This window comes from Euprymna scolopes, chromosome 43 (genome assembly GCF_053919585.1).
Source record: "Euprymna scolopes isolate OS-2025 chromosome 43, ASM5391958v1, whole genome shotgun sequence".
Classification (NCBI taxonomy): Eukaryota; Metazoa; Mollusca; class Cephalopoda; order Sepiida; family Sepiolidae; genus Euprymna; species Euprymna scolopes.
Genome location: NC_136524.1, coordinates 45,061,211 through 45,084,270, shown reverse-complemented (window position 1 = coordinate 45,084,270; position 23,060 = coordinate 45,061,211).

The following is a 23,060-nucleotide window of genomic DNA, read 5'->3' as shown; positions in this document are numbered from 1 at the left end:
TACCAATACAGGAGACCAGAATTTTATATTAAATAAAGCAATTACTGAGCCTCAACAAAATTTCTCTCTCTCTCTCTCTCTCTCTCTCTCTCTCTCTCTCTCTCTCTAAACATATTTAGAGAGAGAAAGTTAGAGAGAGAGAGAGACAGAGACAGAGACAGAGAAAGAGTCAGATTAAGAGACAGAGCGACAGTTTTATCTGTTTTGTTTAGATTCAAACACTGTACAGAAACGAGAGAGAGAGAGACAGAGAAACAGAGAGATAAAGAGACAGAGAGACAGAGAGAGAGATAAAAAGAGAGAGAGACAGAGAAATATTGTAATGGATTGACCTCATTTCATAACCGCGTCCCATTATTTGCTTTAAATAGAAATAAGCAAGATGTTATTTTGTGCCATCATTGTGGCCCAGTGGATATCGGGCTCACGTTATAACATACGGGTTTCACATTTACGCCCAACCAATGGATTGTATTTTTTTTTAAGTTTTAACATTTAAACAAGGTCATGCCTTGCGATAAATATGATAAATACGTATAACATTTTGTGTTTTTTCTCCATTTTTCTCAGTTACTTTTTATTATCGCATACTGTTTTATTGTTTTCTTTTTCCTTTTATTTGTTCTTTATTAGCGAAATGAAACGAAAAACATTAATTTGTTTTTGAGGTGCTTTCTTTTTGGGTTTTTTGGGGGTTTATTTTTATTTATTTATTTATTTTTTGTTAAGGTGATATTATGAAATAATTGAAACTAAGTATTCCATTAATTAATAAAAAAAAGAAAAAGTAATAAATGATAAATACATGAAAAAAGTTTCATTTCCTTAGGATAGGATTCCATGTTTTTCTTCTTAAATAAATTTTACTTCTTAATAAAACTTTGAGACAAACTATTTTTAGTCGTGGAGGCCGGTAAGTAACCAGTCAACATTACCACAGCTTCGACAGCTAAATGGATGTTTTTGGGGGGGGTTCCCGGGTTGCCTACTGCCTCTAATTTTCTTTTTCTTTTTCCTCTCGCTGCTATTTCTTAATTTTTTTTTTTTTTTTTGCAGCTGATGGTTGCTCAATACCCTTACTACACCAGCTATTTCCACTCGTCCTTGACATTTCGATAGCCGTTCTTACTATGAGGAGTTGGGGGTGTCTATTCTGAAAGCCATTCGTAACATGAGAAGGTTGAGGTTTGGGCAGACGCAGCAGCAACGACAATAACAACAAGTGTACTAAAATCTTATTTTGAGTGGGGCACACTTCCACCGGGCAATGCCGGTTAGCAGGTACTGCTAGTAATAAATAATTGGTACTTGTACAGTTTAATCAAGACATTAAAAAATGAAAATATCGGAGAAAGTTGAAATTGTACGTATCCATTATGGAATGAAGTTCTCTCAAAAAAATTTTACTTAGTAGTTCACTAGTTTTTTTTTTTAAGTTTTTTTTTACAGCAAAAAAAAAAAAAACAATTTTTTATGATATCGAGCAGAAGGTTCGATTTTTAGGAAGAAAAGTTAGTATTAAAGATGGGGAGGGAGTGTCAGCACTTTGCATTGAGTTATCTCCCCATGGCGTGTTCAAAAAATTCCAAGATATCTATCTTTAACATGCTGTCATAAAAACGTGCTCTTTCTGCTGTAAAAAAAAAAAAAAAAAACCTACTCGATCAAATTAAGTGAAATTTTTTTCCGGGGATCCATAAGGATACGTGCAATATAACTTTTTTTCGATATTTTAATTTTTGGATATTTTTATTAAATTGTACAAGTGCCAAATAATTTAATTATATTAGTAAATAAATATCTCTATAAAAAGAAAACTTTGGATTGTCAACATAAATAATTTCAATAAATGTCCTATTATTAAGAAAGAGAGAAGAGTTCATAAATGAAATATAAGATGGATGTCTTGTCTGTAAGGAACAGAGAAGAGTCGAATATACATTATTTTGATCCTAGGAAATATTTAATTCTTAAGCTTAAATGTTCTTAAGAAGAAATTAAATTTCAAGGAATCTTGCTAAGTCAGTGTTGAATGACTCTGCATTAAATCTGTTTCATTTATGTCTTGAAAGCATTGTCTCATGTTAGAAATAATATTCCTTTTAGATAATATTGTGCAAGAAAATAAAGTAATTTCAATTAAACTTAATTTTTTTTTTTTTCACATGTCTTACATTTTAATGAATAATTAAGAAAACGTTTTTCATTGGTTAAGAATAAAAATTTGCACAAGTCTTATTTTTAGGAGACAGTTAGTTTTTACTCAATAATGTAGAGGTGGCAGTTATGCCCCTTGAACTAACCGGAAGCAGGAAGGAGTTATCTCTCCCTAGATCTATAAAATACTAGTACGTGTACCGGTGACTCTCTTCTAATACTAAACACTCCTCCGCATGGTTGCCAATTTAGCGGGTTTCCCGCTAGATCTGGAGAGTTCGTTTGAAATCTAGCGGGTAAATTTTGGATCTAGCGGCTAGCGGTTTTTTCCTCTAAAATCTGGAGATTTCGTTTTGAAGAAATTGAAACCAAAAAAAAAAAAAAAAAAAACGCAAACATTAATTAGTAAGATATACACAGCTAACAGCGGCCAGGTCAAAACAAATCTTACAAAAAGTTCAGTGTTTTAATATTCAACTGTAAATTTTGCCAAGTAGGTGTGAAGTAAACACTTCCAAATAGATAAGGGTTCAGGACGTACCAATAAGAGAAAATACACATTAAACTGAGAGTCAATGATAAAAATCTAGAAATAGGATCGCTAACTTTGCGGTCTTGTGGCAGTGTTTGTTTCATTTTTTATCGCCAAGATAGGTTAATTCAGGCTTATAGCATTTTTTAACTTGCATTTTTTTATTCTTTATTTTTAGCAAAATTATTTTTTTTAATAGGATTTTAAAAGTTAAATTAGGTTTGTTTTACTATAACATAGATCCATAAAAGTTGTTAAAAAACAAACATAACAAATAAATGTTATCAAAGGCAAGATAAGTTACTTTTCTACTTATATGGACAAGTTTTAGTCCTGTTGAAACTGAAAATAATTCTGACTACTTATCAGAATATCTTAAATTTTAATGGTAAAAAGGTAATTTATTAATACTGTAACTTGTGCTAATCATTTGGAAAAAAAAACAAATGATTAAAATAAATCGTTCATGAATTACATTGTTTTTTAACATTTGAATTCTTAAATATAAATAATAATGTGACAAATAATTTAAATAACATTAATTAAGGGTAGGTATGTTGAAACGGTTTACTGACCAATATTACCAACTAATTTTTGTCTCTTTTTTCAGTCGTGATTTTTTTTTTTTTTTTTTTTTTTTTTATACACAGTGATCACCACTTATCAAGGCCCGGAAGCCACTCAGGGATAAGGGTTATTGCAAGTACATTACGTTAGTGTGGAGATTTGATGAAGTGTTTACTTAAGGGGGCGGTTCATTAGGAATTTGTTAACATTAGATTTGAAGACATCCAAGTTGTAGTCCGGAGGGAAGCAGGCAGACGGAACAGAGTTCCACAGGCGTGCAGTTCTAAGAAAGAAGCTTTGTTCATGGAATCTGCGTTTTGATTTAGGCACAGATATAGAGTGGGGGAAATTTTTCACAGTGGATTCAGCTAGACGGGTGTTTTTCGTGAAAGATTGGCGAGGGGGGACCAGGGATTGGAGTTCAGACGAGCACCTGCCATGAAAATAACGATAAAACAAGGATAGGCTCGCAACGTCTCTTCTGTGGGAGAGGGGTTGCAGAGTAGAGAAAAGGGCATCCCCCACTAAACCACGAAGTCTATTTTGTACTCTGTCAAGGCATGATAGGCTGTTTTTGGCAGCTCCTGCCCAGATATGGCAACAGTATTCCATCCTTGGACGTACTTGGCTTTTATATAGATAGAGAATTGCATCAGTAGTGAGATACAGCGAATTAATCGACTTATTATTTTGTTGTCTGATTGTTGCAATTTCTTAAAACTGTTTATTTTTCAAATGTTAATTTGTTTTCTGGGGGTTTGTGGATGTGATCCTTGTGTATTATAATTGGATACAAAAATGCATTTTAAGTAAAAAGATCACTATTGTCGAAATTAATAAAAATAAATTCAACAAGTCTGAAAAATAATCGAGTAGAACATTACAATTACAAGAAAAAAAAAATCTGTCAAAAATGCAGTTTTATGTTTCTTTTATTGCAGTACTAGCATTTCAGCCCGGCGTTGCCCGGGTGTTTGGAGGTGTATGTTGAGAAAAAAAAAAAGAAAAAGAAAAAGCGGTCAATTTTTTTAAACTTTGACCCCTATTATGTCCCCTTAACATTTATTGTTTTGGACTCAAATCAAGTTATTAAGTTATATCCATGTCCAAGGAACCTATATCTAAAATTTCAAGTGTTTAGACCCACAATTGGCGGAGGAGTTTGGTAGAATTCTCAAAGGTCAAATCGTTGAACTTTGACCCCTTGCTCGGGTGTTTGGAGGTGTATGCTGTGCAAAAAAAGCAAAAAAACAAAAAAAAATGGTTAATTTTTTAAAACTTTCACCCCTATTATGACCCCTTAAAATTTATTGTTTCGGGCTCAAATCACTTTATTAAGTTAGATCCATGTTCAAGGAACCTATATCTAAAATTTCAAGTGTCTAGACCCAAAATTGACGGAGGAGTTTGGTAGAGTTCTTAAAGGTCAAATCGTTGAAATTTGACCCCTTAACAGCCAAATTTCTGGCTGACACCCGTCACATCGATTTTCCCAGATCTCAGTACCCGGTATTTCAAATTTCGAGTCTATAGACTAAAAATTGACAGAGTTATTGCGTAGGGAAATGTACACAGACAGACAGACACACAGACAGACACACAGACAGACAGACAGACAGACAGACACGTTCACTTTTATAGATACAGTGATGATCATATTTATTGGCACGGTAAAATAAAAGTTAAATTTTGTCTAATAAATTCTAAAAAAGGGATTAAATTAAAGAAAATAACAAAGTATATTATGTATTTTTAACTGGCCTTTCCGATGCAGCAATCGGATTTTAGTCAAAAAAAAAAAAATGCTCAAATAGAAGGTCTAAAACTTATCTTCTTTTTAAGCATTTTTTTTTTTTTTTGTCATTTTTGGAATTTTTACTAATTTCGACATGACATGTAATTAGGTAGTAATGTTTTTACTTAAAATGTATTTTTGACTTTTATTCGTTGATTTTTTGTTGTTACGCAAATATTTATTTGAATTGTATTTTGTGACAATTTCTTCGGTGATATTATGATCTTAAATTTGTAATTTAATTTTTTATAAAAATTGTGATTTCATAATTTGTTTCTTACACAAGAAAAACCTCCCACTAACCAAATAGCAACATTTGTTAAAAAGTAATATTTATTTACAAAAGTGAGATACATTAATATTCGCAGAATGATAAATAAAACAGACAAATTCATATCTGCACATATTTCTATAATTAATATTTTATCCTGTTACTGCTGCGAAAAAAAAGTCATTGATAAAATTTGACAATCATTTTGGGAGCTAATTAAAAAATTGATTTTTTTTTTATCTAAACTCTGTAAATTAGAATTTACGATTTATTATTAAACAAGGAATATAATTTGAAACTTATAATTTATTGTGTGTGTGTGTGTGTGTGTGTGTGTGTGTGTGTGTGTGTGTGTGTGTGTGTGTGTGTGTGTGTGTGTGTGTGTGTGTGTGTGTGTGTGTTTTTGTTTTTGTTTTAGGGAGTTTCCGTTCTGTCTCCACTTGGATCTTCCGATCACTCTGTTGTATCAATTAAGATAAAAATGAAATGTAAAAAGTCTACCTCTGCGTTCCATGTTTAAAAAGGACGTGTCCTCTATAGTATCAATCCTGATAGAATGGTCAATTGTAGGTATTGACCGTTTCATACCCTCGAAAAATTTCCAGCAAAAACCTAACAGCCAGCCGTGTTTCTCTCCAGAATGTGCTGCTGCCATTGTGAATAGAAATCGATTTTTCCATTGCTTCCAACGTAATAGATGTACTAAGACTAAAGCTGCTTTCAGGACTGCCAGCAACCACTGTAAAAAAGTAATAAAGAATGCAAGAGAGTTGTATGCTCAGTCCATCAAGTCCAAAGTAGCTGAGCAGTGGCTTGGTTCCCACTAGTTTTGGCAAATAGCAAACAGAATCCTGAACAGAAATGTGTGCTGTATCCCAACTATCATCAATGGACCTGAGGTAATCTCGTCAGCATCATACAAAGTCAAACCTTTTGCCAAGAACTTTGCAGCTAATTCTAAACCCTTTGCGACAATGGCTACCAACCCCCAATATTTCCTCCTGTATCAGAAAACACGCTATATGATATAAAAATATCAGTATGTGATGTTGCCAAGCTAATCAAAGACCTTGATTCCAGTAAAGTAACTGACTCTGACGGTATTCCAATTATAGTACTCAAAAGACTTCAACCAGAACTAGCATCCATACATACAAAACTGTTTAAACGTTGTCTTAAGGAGAATTGCTTCCCATCACCCTGGAAATCTCATCAGTTTGCCCTGTATTTAAGAATTCAGGTGATCGTTCATCCCTTTCTCAGTACAGGCTAATAAATCTCCTGTGCATCATGAGTAAGTTGCTGGAATCTGTGTTAAATAGAGAAGTAATCAACCATCTCAGCAAAAATAACCTTCTTAATGACACATAATATAGTTTCCGTTCTGCTTCATCTACAGCAGATGTGCTTACAGTTATATCTCATAGGATTAGCAAATCTCTTGACGGAGGCAACCTTTCTAGGGCAATTGCTCTTGACATATCAAAAGCCTTTGATAGGGTATGGCATAAAAGTTTACTTCACAAGATATCCAGCTACGGTATAGCTAGAAATGTCTTCTCAATTATCAAATGATTTCTCTCTGATAGGTTCATAAGAGTAGTAGTTGATGGGCAGAAATCAGAAGCTCACAGAATTAATGCTGGAGTCCCTCATTATTCCATCCTGGGCCCAACTCTCTTCCTGATTTACATTAATAATCTTCCAAATCACATCCTTACATCATTTGTAGACATTTATACTGATGACACTACCATCTATGGTAGCACATCTAAGACAGTAAACAACCAAGTTCTCTCCGATTCTCTCTCCTCTGATCTTGAGTACGTGGTACTATGGGGAAAGGAGGGGTTGGTTACTTTTAATGCGTCTAAAACCAAGCTTATATCTTTACATCATCAACGCTCTGATCCCCATCTGGTATCAGTTGAAATGAATGGGTCTCATCTTGGGGAGGCCTCATGTTTTGACAAGCTTCTGGGTTTGACCTTTACTCCTGATCTGAAATGGAACATGTACATCAAATCTGTTGCCAAGGCCGCTGGAAAAATGGTGGGATCTTTCTATCAATCCAGTAGATATCTCACTGCTGATGCAATTCTCTATCTATAATAAGAGCCAACTTCGTCCAAGGATCGAGTACTGTTGCCACATCTGGGCAGGAGCTGCTAGAAAGGAATTATCCTGCCTTGATAGAGTTAAAAATAGACTTCGTAGCTTCATAAGAGATGTCCTTTTTTCTTCCTTGCAACCTCTTTCTCACAGAAGAGATTTAGCAAGTTTGTCTTTGCTTTATCGTTATTTTCATGGCAAGTGCTCGACTGAACTTCAATTTACGGTCCCCCCCCTCGTCAAACTTTCACAAGAAACACTTGTCTACCTGAAAACACTATCAATAATTCCCCCCTCAATCTTTATCTGTGCCTAAACCTAAACGTAGATTCCATGAACTAAGTTTCTTTCTTAGAACTGCACGCCTGTGAAACTGTCTTCCGTTTTCCTGCTTTCCAGCTGACTACAATATGGTTGTCTTCAAGTCCAATGTAAACAAGTTCTTGATAAGCCATTCCCCTTAAGTTAACAAATTTACTGAATTTCCATTACTGACAATTACTATATTGTCCAATTGACTACTGTACACTCTTTAACCCTTATCCTCGAGTGGCCCCTGGGCCTTGATAAATGGTGATGCCTATGAAAAAAAATAAAAAATGTATGGTACTTATGCAGAATACTGATTGCACTGAAATAATAACGTTATTATTTATTATTTAGAAACCTATTCTTAACGTGGAAGGATGGGCTTTTTTGTTAATTATTCTGAACTTTTACCTAACAAAAACAAACAAAAGCTACCGTAAAAATTGAATTTAACTTGAAATTCATGTCTAAAAAAGCATGCTCCGTACTCTGCATAACAACTAAATTTATATATTAAGGTACAAAGTTAAAATCTAATGTTTCTTTTTTTGGAGATTTTTTTTTTTTGTTAATCTAGCGGGTTTTCAAAATCTTGGTTACGAAAAGTGAAAATCTAGCGATTTTCTGGAGATTTTATGTCCCGAATCTAGCGGGTTTTGAAAATCTCAGTTGGTAACACTGCTCCTCCGACTCTAAATGGCGCTATGAACAGGATACACTCAAAACCGATAAGATTTAGCAACAAAAGCAAAAAGGAAAAATTAACTTCAGACGCTGAATTATATGAGATTATGCCATGAAACAAGATAACCTTAAACTTATTTAATAGTTGGTTCATCAACATTTCATCTTTAGGTTCAAACTCTGATTAAGGATGAGTGAGCCGCATTGAATAGCTGTGGTGCAACGAAATAGTCTGTCTGTGGATGACTAGTATTTTAAGTCTCTCTCCTTGTGTAGAGTACTGTTGTAAGTGATTTCAACTGCTGCTTGCATGACATAACACAAAAGCTCTTTGCAAATAAACAAATAAATCGATCACAGCAAATAGCGACGCTCAAATTTTTAAATAGAAATTTTGAGGAACTTTTTTGCGGGGACTGATCCAATAGGCCAGAGTGTAGAACTGCCGGCTGTTTTGATAGTTGTAGGTTCGAACTCTGGTTCAGGATGGGTCCTAGTCTAGCTGCACTGAAGCGCTATGATACAGCGAAACAGTCTGGCTGTAGATGATTAATGTATTTACAGTAGAACCCCGGGATACGGTGGCCCTAGGATATGACTTTTTTCAGGTTACGATGTGGAATACAATGTTTTTCCGGTCCCTGGTTATGGTATTTACCCTGCCTTATGGTGTTATTTATAATGTTATTTGATTATATACATATTTATTATATACTGTACTGTATTTTTGATATGCCCTAATGTGGCCTATTATTCGGACATATCAAAGATAAAGTATTCCATGAAAGGAATAAATAAATATACACTGTGGTTTGAATACAGAAAGAGAAGTTTATTTACGTGTTTACATAGAGACAAATAAAGCGTGTTAATGTTAATGCTCAGGGAGGAAGTCTCTGTTTTTTTGTTTTTTTTCAAGGGTCCGGTGAAAACCGATGACTCTGCTCCTTATGTAGAATGTTCCGGGTTGGTTATCTATCTCCACATAACAATTTTGCTACTAATTTTTAATGCCATATCCCGGTGTTCTACTGTATATGATTGTTGGAATTAATGTGCAAAATGTTGGCCTTCTTTGGTCGATTTTTCTTGCGAAGGTTGTTTAAGAAGTGTTAAGCTTATTATAATTTTATAACTTTATGTTGGAATTAATTTCTAACACTCAAGAGTTTTTTTGTTTTTTTTTACAGGTTGTCCAGAAAGAGATGCTATCTGCTTATGGTTTAGTACTTGTCTGTTAAACAATGGAAAGTATACTTGTTAAGTCAAAAACCTTGGAGAATGCTTTGAGAAGTAAAGGTCTGATAGTGAACGTTAACAAATCCAAATTGCTGACCAGTGATTGTACCTATTTACAATGCCTCCCTACGGGACAGAGTTAGACACCAGGGTCGTTTTTTAACGTGGAGAAAAGGTACAAAAATAAAAATTGTCTCAATCGTGAAGGACTGTTCCTCCACCGAAAGAGAACAAGAAATAGAAGTGCAGCATCTGAAGAACAGATACTACACTTTAATCTTGTCCCGAAGGCCAAGAATTCAGAACAAGAATTTCCCTCCCCCTACTACTGCTAAGTTTGTGAAATAAAGTCAGTTGCAATTCAACCAGTTTTTTTTTGGTACTTGTAAGCATTGGTTACAAAAGAAGTGCAGTGGAATTACTGGTAGAGTAAAATTAAGAGAGTGTGAACCATGTGCAAGATATGTAAGTCATTGGAGATGAATGGCAAAGTTATTGAGCTTCTTTAGAAGTTTGTTAAGAACTTGGTGATTTCATTGAAGCAACAAATGGAGCAGATGCTAGGGCGGTTGCAAAAGTTATGAATGGATAAGTTTAGAGAACTACTGTCATTACTAACCAGCAGAGCTTTACCACTGTCGACCAAAGTGTCTATCAGGCATGCGTATGCAGTGTGTTAGTATATACACTTCAAACTTGTTTAATGAGGGTTGAAGACATGTGTTGCATGGAAAGAAATGATATGAGAATAATAATGGGCCCAACTCTCTTCCTGATCTACATCAATGACCTCCCTAAACACATACTTAAATCATTCGTTGACATCTATGCTGATGACACACCATCTACGGCAACACATCAAAGGCTGTAAATGACAAAGTTCTCTCTGATTCTCTCTCCTCTGATCTCGAGCGCGTGGTTCAGTGGGGGAAGATGTGGCTGGTTACCTTTAATGCATCCAAAACCAAACTCCTATCCTTACATCATCAACGCTCTGATCCCCAGCTGGCATCAATTGTGATGGATGGCTCTCGTCTGGGTGAGGCCCCGTGTTTTGACAAGCTTCTGGGTTTGACCTTTACTCCTGATCTGAAATGGAACACGTACATCAAGTCTGTTGCCAAGGTCGCTGGAAAGATGGTGGGATCCTTCTACCACTCCAGAAGATATCTCACTACTGATGCAATTCTCTATCTATATAAAAGCCAAGTACGTCCAAGGATGGAATACTGTTGCCATATCTGGGCAGGAGCTGCTAAAAACAGCCTATCCTGCCTTGACAGAGTACAAAATAGACTTCGTGGCTTAGTGGGGGATGCCCTTTTCTCTACCCTGCAACCTCTCTCCCACAGAAGAGACATTGCGAGCCTGTCCTTGTTTTATCATTATTTCCATAGCAGATGCTCGTCTGAACTCCAATCTCTGGTCCCCCCTCGCCAATCTTTCACGAAAAACACCCGTCTAGCTGAATCCACTGTGAAAAATTTCCCCCACTCTATATCTGTGCCTAAATCAAAACGCAGATTCCATGAACAAAGCTTCTTTCTTAGAACTGCACGCCTGTGGAACTCTGTTCCGTCTGCCTACTTCCCTCCGGACTACAACTTGGTTGTCTTCAAGCCCAATGTTAACAAATTCCTAATGAACCGCCCCCTTAAGTAAACATTTCAGCAAATCTCCTCACTAACGTAATGTACTTGCAATAACCCTTATCCCTGAGTGGCTTTCGGGCCTTGATAAGTGGTGATCACTGTGTAAAAAAAAAAAAAAAAAAAAAAAATATGATGGATGTGTAATATTAATCTCAAAGATAAGTTCTGATGACCTCAGATGTCGTGTTGAAATAATGGATGAGAGTTCTTCAGTCCGTGGATATACAACAGTTTAGCAAGTCCGGTATACAAGGAATATTTTGAAGGAAGTGATAAAAATAGACTTGTGAGAAAAAAAGATGAATAAAAACCCCGGCAGAAATAGGTTATTTTGCAATAAAAATGAGGGATAGGGTGGTGGTAGAGTCTGTCCTTGTTTACAGTGCTACAACCTGGACACTCACCAAAAGATTGGAAAGAAAACTAGATGGCACATACACCCGTATGCTACGAACAGCATTAAATATATCTTGGCAAAATCATCCTACGAAGCAGCAACTTTATGGCAACCTACCTGCCATATCTAATACCATCAGAGAAAGACACCTACGATTTGCTGATCATTGTCTGAGGAGCAAGTGTTACATGATAAGGGCTGTCCCCTGTTCATGTAAGTATAAAAATAGAGAGATTAGTTAAAATGAAAATAAGAGAAAGCAGAAATCGAACCCTGGACATAAGTTTTAAAGAACAATAGGTTTAAATGGAATGTCCAGTAAATTGTTAATTCGGATGAAATAAATAATAAATAAACTATTCAATTGTTAAAAGAATGTGGATAATAAAATATGAGTTAAATAAATTAGATATGTAGGTTAAATTCCTTTGTGGAAACAACACAAGAAAAATAGGTTATTGGGAAATCAATGTCGAAAACGTGCAAAGTCGCGCATGTTGAAACACGTGAATTTTGCTCACGTGGCCGGGATGCATAGATTTCTCAATATAGCAAGTGGGAGTTAGTTGGTCGTAGAGGGAGTCAGAGACAGTCAGAGAGACAGTCAGGGGAGACAGAGACAGGCGGACGTCTGAAGCGAGACGTCACTTCAGAAACTAAGATGTGAAACTTTGAGTTCTTAATGAGGAAATCCCGACCGGTCGTAAGAAAATAAATTATCATGTGTTTTGGATAAAGCTCATCTTTGTGTTTGTGATTTCTACAAAAAGGTAAATTGTATTGTTATTATATGTCTGTGTTATAAAATGTCATTACAACATCTCTCTCTCTAAGATACAACATCATATGTAATAAGACAAGAACTCTCACTAAGACACATATCATTACTAATAAGAACTCACGTAACATACGCGCACAAGTGGTATCGTCTAATAATAATAATAATAATAACTATATAACACAAGCATGAATTGGTGAGTGATGTATTGCTATGGGCTCCATGACAGGGACGTGCAAGCAAAGGACGACCTAGATCCACGTACATCCAGCAAATAGCACACGACGCTACCTGTGAGCCTGAAGATCTGAGGCAGCTGATGGAAGACAGGAAACTCTGGAGAGGAAGAGTCACATTGGTCCGGGCAAGGAGCCCGTCCTGATGATGATTACGTTAGAATTTACATGGGAAACTAATGCCACACTTCAAATTTTTAAAGTATTGATTTTTTTCTTCCCTCAAAGTTTGTCAGGGTGTTGACATGTAATGGCCTAAAAAAGTCAATTTCCATCTTTTTAGGATTTTGAACAACCACAACAACAACAATAATAATAATAATAATAATAATAATAATAATAATGTCATTAATAATAACAACAACAATAATAATAATAACAACAATAATAATAATAACAACAACAATAATAATAATAACAATAATAATAATAATAACAACAATAATAATAATGTCAATAATAATAATAATAATAATAATAATGTCAATAATAATGATAACAACAACAACAATAATAGTAATAATAATAATAATAAAAACAATAATAATAATAACAATAATAATAATAACAACAATAATAATAATAACGTCAACAATAATAATAATAACAACAATAATGATAATAACAACAACAATGTCAATAATATTAATACTGATAATAATGATACATATAAGTTTTAATTTAGTAAATCAATCTACTTAGCATCAACATTACATTAAAATATAAGTATAAATATGAGAAAAATTTATAAAAACATGTTAATAATTAATATTTAATTCATAAAACATATTTTAAATAGTTTAATAAAATCTAATATATAAACCGCTATATGTCTATCTGTCAGTTTGTCGGTCTGTCTGTCTGTCTGTCTGTCTCCATATTTTCAAACTCTATCTCCTCCAAAACTAAAAGTTGCAGAACGGCACTAGGGGCCTCAAATGGTTAGATTTTTAGGGACCGATTTTTAGCTGGTTAAAATTATTTTTAAGGGGTCAAAAAATGGGTAAAAATTGAAACAAAATCGTCGTACATTTTTTTACATTCTTCTTAGTTTGTCATGAATTTTTAATTTTTTATCAGTTTGCATGCGTGTCTCGTTGGTACAGCAGTAACGTCACCAACTTTGAATCTACAGTTTCGGTTTCGATTGTAGCTGATGGCACCTAAATACCTTTTTTTTTACTTTGGAAATCACGACTCTTTCATAATATATACGAAATCTGGATAAATTAAAATATCATATTTAAGCGTATTTTACCCCCCCCCCCTCGTTAGTGTATATTTAAATTTTTATGTGGGCACGAAAAAATTCACTGCTTTTCCTGTAGTCTGAAAGCAGCGTATTTTTGTTGTATGCAAAGAACGAAGACCAGCTACGTATGCTTGTGAAAACTTTACACCTTCAGTTATGACATAGGGATGGAATTTGGCATGGAGAAGTGTGGTTCCTTGAAATTGAAAAAAAGGTGAAAAAATTGTTGAAAATGAAAGAATAAAGCATTTGAATAGGAAATGATAAAAGAAGTTGGAGAAAAAGGATACACCTATTTAGGAATTGTAGAATTAGATAAAAGAAGTGAAACGAAAAAAAATATTGAGAAAAGAATAAAAGAGAAGACCGCAGTTGGTTTTTAGGTCAAGATTAAATGCGAAAAATCCACAGTATTAATTCCTATAAGATGAAACGCAATTGTGTATCAATCCTTTAAAAGTACCAGGATATATACAAGAACTTCTATTTTCATGTCTATGTAAAAATCTACCTGTAGATCTATGTTTATCTTCAACTTTTCAGTTTTAAGATGGCTATATATATAAATAGCAAGTACAAATTTATTTAAGATATTGTTATTTCAATTCTAGCCATAAAGCTGAAAAGTTCAGGTAGATTTTTACATAAACATTCTATATATATATATATATATATATATATATATATATACATTCTATATATATATAGATACTAGAAAACTGATTGGCTAACTAAAATTTCAATAGAAGATGCGCATATAAAAACGACAAACAACCACAGAATTCGCGCATAAGCCTGAAGAATCCTAGAGTGGATGAAACGCGGAATATTAAGTGTAGCTTAATCGCCATATACATTTTATAACTTACTAACTAGCTCTACCTACGTATTGAGCACTTTTGAAGTAAATACTTAAAGTTTACGCATAAATCTATACTTTCGTATATTAATTTTATGTGAGTAAATTAAGTAGTTATATATATATATATATATATATATATATATATATATATATATATATATATATATATATATATATACTAGCTGTACCCGGCCACACGTTGCTGTGGCTCAGTTTGTTAAAATGGAACACATTCCTCAAGAAAAATTGCATTTTGTTCGTTTATTTACTTTTATTATTTTTTGCAATTTTTTTAATCAATAAAAGTTATTTTTCCCCCCAAAAAAAAGATTAATTTTTTACCATAAATTGTTAGGTGAAAGCTGTTTTTTTCAGGAAAACTTGCACTTTTTTTTTTAAAGAAATTTGGCAGTAAACGTTTATCTTTGAAAACGGAATTTTTATTATAAAAAGAACAGATGAATGCTTTATATGAACACTGTAAATAGTTATGTGAATGTAGAGAAAAGTTTGATTCTTTTTTTCAAGAGAATGTACAAATTATTGTTTTAACAGATGTTCAGAAAATAAACAGAAAAATACTTCCATCAGTAATTATGCAGAAAAATAAATAAAATGCTAATTTAGTGTTTCAACATTATGCTTATAAATTACGATAAAACTTGCTGTGTATGCGCTGTTTTACGGTTGTTGTAAAAATGGAACGGAAACTTAAATTTCGCTTCGTTTTAATCTTTCTTAATTTTTTAATTGTGCCCCCCCAAACGAATATAATCAAAATGTAACATTCAACAATTGTACTTTATGTATATAAAACACAAAATATTAAAAAAAAAAAAAAAGTTAATAACGAAAGGGAAATAATTCCATTTTTAAACGAAAAAGTCAGTTTGTTATTTTTTACATAAGTCCAGCTTACCATTCATATTGGAAATGTCGACATTTATAGGTTGTCGGGTACGTTTACAACGAATAAACACTCCAATCTAGTAGATGTATCAGAATTTTTGTAGGAATTTTTGACACCCCTATCACGAAACTGCGAATAAAATATAAAAAAACTCGTAATTTCTCTTTTAAAAGTGGGTTTTTTATTTTCTTTATGGATTATACTTCCAAAATAAACTATTAAAGTTGTTTTAAAAGTAATAGAAATATTTTTTTTTAAAAACAATAATGAATTTTACGAACTCAATATTTTTCAATTTTTAAACTTTAAAAATCTATCAAAATTTTTCTATTGATTCTATTGTTACGATATTTTCAGGATCAATGTGAAATTTTATGTTCTTTCCAATAAACCGAATATAATATTTTAGACAAACGTTTTTTTTAATTCACGCCCCCCATTTTCAAGTGTCTATTAAAAAGTAAATAATTAATTTACTCACCAAAGTTTTATATATCACAAATTGAAGAGAAAAGGTCAATAAATAATATATTCAAATTTAGAACAAAAAAAAGTAGTGTTTTTTAGAAATTTACCTGTAAAGTTCGAAGTTTGTTTTTTTTTTAAACCACGTTGTTTGTTTTTTCTTTTGTTTTTTTTTTTAATGAAACCTTGGTCCTTGCTCCTTTAATTGAAAAAGAAAATAGGACTTGAATTACATTTTTCGAGGAGTTATAAGCTTGGAAAGACAGGGGGTCGAATAATTCACGCCTCCCATTTTGAAATGTCTATTAAAAAGTAAATAATTAATTTACTCACCAAAGTGTTATATATCACAAATTGAAGAGAAAAGGTCAATAAATAATATATTCAAATTTAAAACAAAAAAAGTTGTGTTTTTAGAAATTTACCTGTAAAGTCCGAAGTTTAAAACCTTTTTTTTTAAAAAAACACGTTGTTTGTTTTTGTTTTTTTAATGAAACCTTGGTCCTTGGTCCTTTAATTATAAAAAAAAAAATTAGGGCTTGAGTTACATTTTTCGAGGAGTTATAAGCTTGGAAAAACGGGGTGGAATTATTCACTATTTTTCACGAAATTTCTGACACACCTACCAATCTACCCATGTTAGAACGGCTTTCGGAATAGACACCCCTAACCTTGCCAGCATACCCGAAAAGCTATAAAAGTTGACGTGTCGAATGTGAACGATGAGTTGGACGTAATGTAAAAATGTACCGAATTTAAAAGGGAACGAAATTCAAATTTCCGTTCCATTTTTACAACAACCGTAAAGCACAGCATTCTATGCAAATGTTACATAACTTACTGTATTAATTCTATTTGTTTTAAGCAAAAACAAAACAAAAACATATTTAGGTTTGGCTATAAATTCCTAAACTCATTTCACCCTAAATAATTTAGGTGACTGAAATAGGAATCTAATTGAATCTTTAATTTCCTGATAGTATTTGAGAAATTTATTTTTCTTCGAGTTATATTGAATTCATTAATATGAACTTTAGGGGCTTTTTTTGGAATGTTCCTGTAAAAATTATTTTTTATTGTTACAAATTACGATGCTTTATTTATATAAAAAAAAGCAAAAATAAATTCTTGCGTTTTTTATTTACTACTGAAAACCATAACTTTAGTAAAGGTATTTTTTGTTTAAACAAAATAAAACATTTTCACTAAGAGTTAAGTAAAAATAATTAGTTCATTACATTCTGCGATCATTATTTGATAAATACTGAAATTTTCATTAAAATTGGTTAATTTCCTGATTTTTAGTGAATTTTTAAGTAAAGGGAAGGGTTAAAATGTTTATACACTTTGAGCGTCGGCATTCATTGTCTGTCCCTACCATTTTTCGGTGAATATTTGATAGGAAAGCGACCACGTGTGGTTAATTGAAATTAAATTTCAATCACATGGTTACATTATCAATAATCATGTGATTAAACCCATTGAAAATTTACCGATATTGTAAACACATTCTGTTTACATTAAGCCTGTAGTGTTTTTTTAGTGATGCAATGTTGTCAACTGAGATCTAAAAAAAACCCGCAAGATCAGTAGAAAGAAATGTCCAGAAAATCGCTAGATTTTTAACTTTTATCATCTGAAATTTTCAAAAATCGCTAATTCGCCCCCCCCCCCCAAAAAAAAAAACTCCATATTTTAACTTCCTACAATAAAAAAAATTATAAATATAGTATATTCAATATATAAAATGTTCCGTGTTTTCTCACTATATGTTTCTGGAATTATATTGAAGCGGTTAGCTCCCCAGAAGGCTTACATATTTTATCAGCTAGTTTTACCTGTTTTTTTTTTCAGAGAGGGTATTTTTTTTTTGTTGCAAGAAACAAATCATAAACTCAAACGTTTTATAATAAAAGTTAAATTGAAATATACTGCAAATTAAACATCACAATAATGGTGCAACATATTTTGAAATTAGAAAAATAAAAAAATAAAAAAAAACTTTGTTTTTAGCATGTTAAAATATATATATATATATGTATATACATATGTGTGTGTGTGTGTGTGTGTGTGTGTGTGTGTGTGTGTGTGTGTGTATATATGTATATATATTTAAAATGTAAAGTTTATAATTCAACAACATAAAGCTGAAATGTTCAAGATAATCAGATCTAGTTAATAAAAAACAAAAAATAATAAGAAAAAAAGCTTTGTCAGAAAAATTTATTTTTAAATTTCAAAAATAAATAAATAATTCAGCATGTTCCATTCAATGATGAAAGTAAAAAATAAAAATATACACCAAAGCTGTTAAAATTAAGTATATTTTTATAGTGTACTTGCAAGGCTTGGAAAGGCAGTTTTTAATGGACCAGAGTTAAGAGCGCTGGCAAGAGTTGATAAACTGTTGTGTCCAATGGACATCCAGTGAGAATTAATAAGATGTTGCATCCCGTGGACATCCAGCAAGAGTTGATAATCTGTTGTATTTAGTAGACATTCAGCGACAGTTGATATACTGTTGCGTCCAGTGGACATCCAACGATTGAGAAGCAGTTGCATCAGGTGGATATCTAGCAAGAGTTGATTAGCCGTTATGTCCATTGGGCATGCAGTCAGAGTTAATAAGCTGTTGGGTCCAGCAGACATGCAGCCAGAGTTAAAAAAAAAAAACTGTTGCATCTGGTAGACAACCAAGCAAAAGTGAATAAGCTTCTTGCAACCAGTGACATCCAACAAGAGTTGAAAAGCTGTTGTATTCAGTGGACATTTAGCAAGAGTTTTAAGCAGTTGAGTCCAATGTACATCTGGTGAAGCTTGATAAGCTGTTGCATCCCATGAATATCCAGCAAGAATTGATAAGCTTCTGTGATTTGTGGATAGTGACAGGCGAAAAGAGAGATTTGTCTTGTGTGCTGTTTGAGTTTCTTTTGAAGAGTTGCCTGTGTTTCTTTGAGGGGGCTACCTTTTAGCCAAGATATACCCCCATTAAAACACAGGTGAGGGGCCGGGAACCAGCCCAGCACCTGTTGGACTTAGGTACACCGCCTGGGTAATACCTAGGAGGTCCACCCTCCCAGGCCTTGCCACCGGGCTTTCCGGTGGGGCAAGTTTATTGCTTGCTGCCTGAGGCGCCCCGACCGGGGAATGCCGACGGGGTTACTCAGGCAATTTTTAAAATTGCAGGAGTGCCCTGCCTTTAGGGGAGCTTGCGGGTATCCCACTTCCCAGGCCTTGTGCCAAATATTGCCGATGTGGGCGGCAATTAAATATATACCTTTTAGCCAAGATCAAAGTGTAGTATCTGTTCTTCAGATGCTGCACTTCCATTTCTTGTTCTCTTTCAGTGGAAGAGCAGTCATTCACGACTGAGACAATTATTTTATTTTTGTACCTTTTCTCCACGTTAAAAAACGACCCTGGTGTCTAACTCTGTCCCATGGGGAGGCATTGTAAATAGGTACAAATAAATCTTAAGAGTTGGATGGAATTCATTCACTCTGCAAACTGATTGGCCTGTTGTAGCCGAATCGCTTTGTATAGAAGCATCAATTCACAGAGAGAAAATAGTTCTTCATTGTTTTTGTTGCTACAAATAAGCTTTAGTGAAATAACTTACATGCTGTGCTCAGGTTACAGCTGGAATATTAACAATATGTTCATCAGATTGAATCTCAGATTAGTTTTATATTATTAATTTCAACAAAAGACAATGAATCAAGTAAGTGCATAATAATTGTATAGAAAGAATATAATGAATATGATCCGTCCAATAAGGAGTAAATCAACTAAATCAACACAGACTTTCCAGTTTTTAGTTGGCAGCAGTTCATCCTTAGTTTGTCTTATACATCATCAACGCTCTGATCCCCATCTGGCATCAATTGAAATGAATGGCTCTCGTCTAGGGGAAGCTCCATGTTTTGATAAGCTTCTAGACTTGACCTGAAATGGAACATGTACATCAAGGCAGTTGCCAAGGTTGCTGGAAAAATGGTAGGATCCTTCTACTGCTCCAGAAGATATCTCACTAATGATGCAATTCTCTATCTGTATAAAAGCCAAGTACGTCCAAGGATGGAGTACTGCTGCCACATGGAGCTGCTAAAAACAGCCTATCCTGCCTTGACAGAGTACAAAATAGGATTTGTAGCCTAGTGGGTGATGCCCTTTTCTCTTCCCTGCAACTTCTCTCCCACAGGAGAGACATTGCGGGCCTGTCTTTGTTTTATCGTTACTACCATGGCAGGTGCTCATCTGAACTCCAATCTCTGGTCCCCCCTCACCAATCTTTCATGATAAACACCCGCCTAGCTGAAACCACTGTTAAAAATTTTCCCCACTCCTTATCTATGCCAAAATCAAAACGTAGATTCCATGAACAAAGCTTCTTTCTTAGAAGTGAATGCCTGTGGAACTCTGTCCCGGTTGCCTGTTTCCTGCCTGACTACAACCTGGATGTCTTCAAGTCCAATTTAAACAAATTCCTGATGAACCGCCCCCTTAAGTAAGACACTTTATCAAATCTCCAACACTAATGTACTGTACACACAATAACCCTTATCCCCGAGTGGCTTCCGGGCCTTAATAAGTGGTGACTACCTTGTAAAAAAAAAAAAAAATGCTCTCATTGGTTTGAAGGTTAAAGTAGCTTGAATTTGAATTGTTCTCAGAGTCCTGGAAGCAAGAGCTTTGGTTTTTGTGAGTCTATGTGAATAGTGTCTGGTTTCCAACTGTCCTAATTGGTCTGGAAAGAATAGCTGAATAGGGTTTGGAGGTGAAAGTTAGTTCCAGTATTTGGTTTGGAGGCAGTTTGGTCCTAGTTGGAACAGCTCCTTCTCTTTGGAATGGGGAAGTTGTTGGAGGTAGTTTGGTCTTTATAAGGTTTACAGCACTGACAATGAGATTAGGATCAATGCTTTCTAATGAAGAACTGCGCATCAGCATTTCGTCATCATTCATACTCGTAGATTAAAAGAAGAGGAGCAACATTTTGTAAATACAGAGGCAATCGAGCCTCAATCTGGTTTAAAGAATCTGAAGAAGGAATAAATCCACCAGTTGGGAAGGGTGAAAGGAGTGCAGGTATATTGACCCTCAATTAGTCTTTCACTTCTGCTGGAAGATACAGCTTCATCGTTTTCAGAAGGCAATGTTTTCAATGGCATTTTTTTTGCTCTCACAAGTACAGTAGAAAGTATTTGCGGAAATGTTTGGTGCGTTCCAGGTGTCATGGCTGACATCATAATTTTTAGAGAAAGGATAAAGCCATCGTTTGACAAACTATTTGTTGATGGCCCTTGCATCATTTTTCCAGTTAAAGAAATTTACTTTGTTCCTGTCTTTCCAAGGGTATAGGATGTGAATGAGGACAAAAATAATTTACACAACACTTAAAATCAAAAGCTTTGATAGTTTGCAAGTTTTCCTTTGAAACATGCATCAAAAATGCCAAAAGGAAGATTTTGAAAAAAAAAAAAAAAAAATATTTGTTTTTCAATACAAACTTTTTTGATTTCATACAATCAATCAACACCATTTGATCTCATGAAAATTGCGATATTATAAAATTGTGCATCTTACTTGTTTGCTCTGTGCACATTGGACGGATGTCTGCAACAAATGGATATTTACTGTAAGACACTCTGTAAATTCTTTCTGGCGTCATAAAGAGATGATTTAGCCAAAGCCTGAGGTCTATCATCCAAATAGATTCTTGACATCAGGCAAGTCCTTTATGACGTCATAAAGAGACACTTTCACAAAGGAATGAAAAAAAGGGGAGATAAATGTCATGAGGAGAGTGTTCATATTCTAATAAGGAATCTGATAAGATATGAAGCTGACCCCATCTCACACACACACACACACACACACACACACACACACACACACACACACACACACACACACACACACATGCACACACACACAAGCACACACGCACAGATATGCACATTATTAGGACTAGCTGTGGTTGCTTGGGGCTATAAAAAATAGAAATGCTTAAAAACAATGTGTTTTATTTATTTATATTAAACCTCCCACATCTCTACCTATTCATTGATTAAACTTTCCCCATTGTCGTTGTCATTATCATTATTATTGTTGTTGTTGTTGTTGTTGTTTTTGATATTATTATTATTATTATTATTATTATTATTATTATTATTACTAGCGGGACCTATGGAAATTCCACGGCGGGCTGTTTCATATGTAATATATTGATGTTGGCATTCTGTGAATGTTCAGCACAAACGGAAACGCCCTAATATTATTGAAGCTCTTTTGTTAAAACTGTGTTGTAAATATGCTTAAATACGTTATTTTAATTTATGCAGATTTCATAAATATTATTATACAGTCAATTTTCTATCTATTCTTATATATTAAAAAGTTGTGATTCCTAAAAATTAAAAAATATATCCGTATGACTGCATCAGTTTGGACCGAAACCAAAATAAAAACTTATAAAGAATATATATATATATATATATATATATATATATATATATATATATATATATATATATATATATATATATATATATATATATATTATGGCGGTAGAGTTTAGTTTCCTAGAAGTACATCCAATGAAACAACATGTGCCTACCAAAAAGTTCTCAATGAGTAAACAGAGCAGGTATATTAAGTTTATTTATACAAACATTAATGGCTACATATGTGCATACATGTTTCTGTAATCACCCGTGCTAAGGGAGATTACATCTTCAGGCCATGAAAGTTTTCGAAGATAATCCATGGCCTGAAGACATAATCTCCCTTAGCAAAGGTGATTACAGAAACATGTATGCCCATATATAGCCATTAATGTTTGT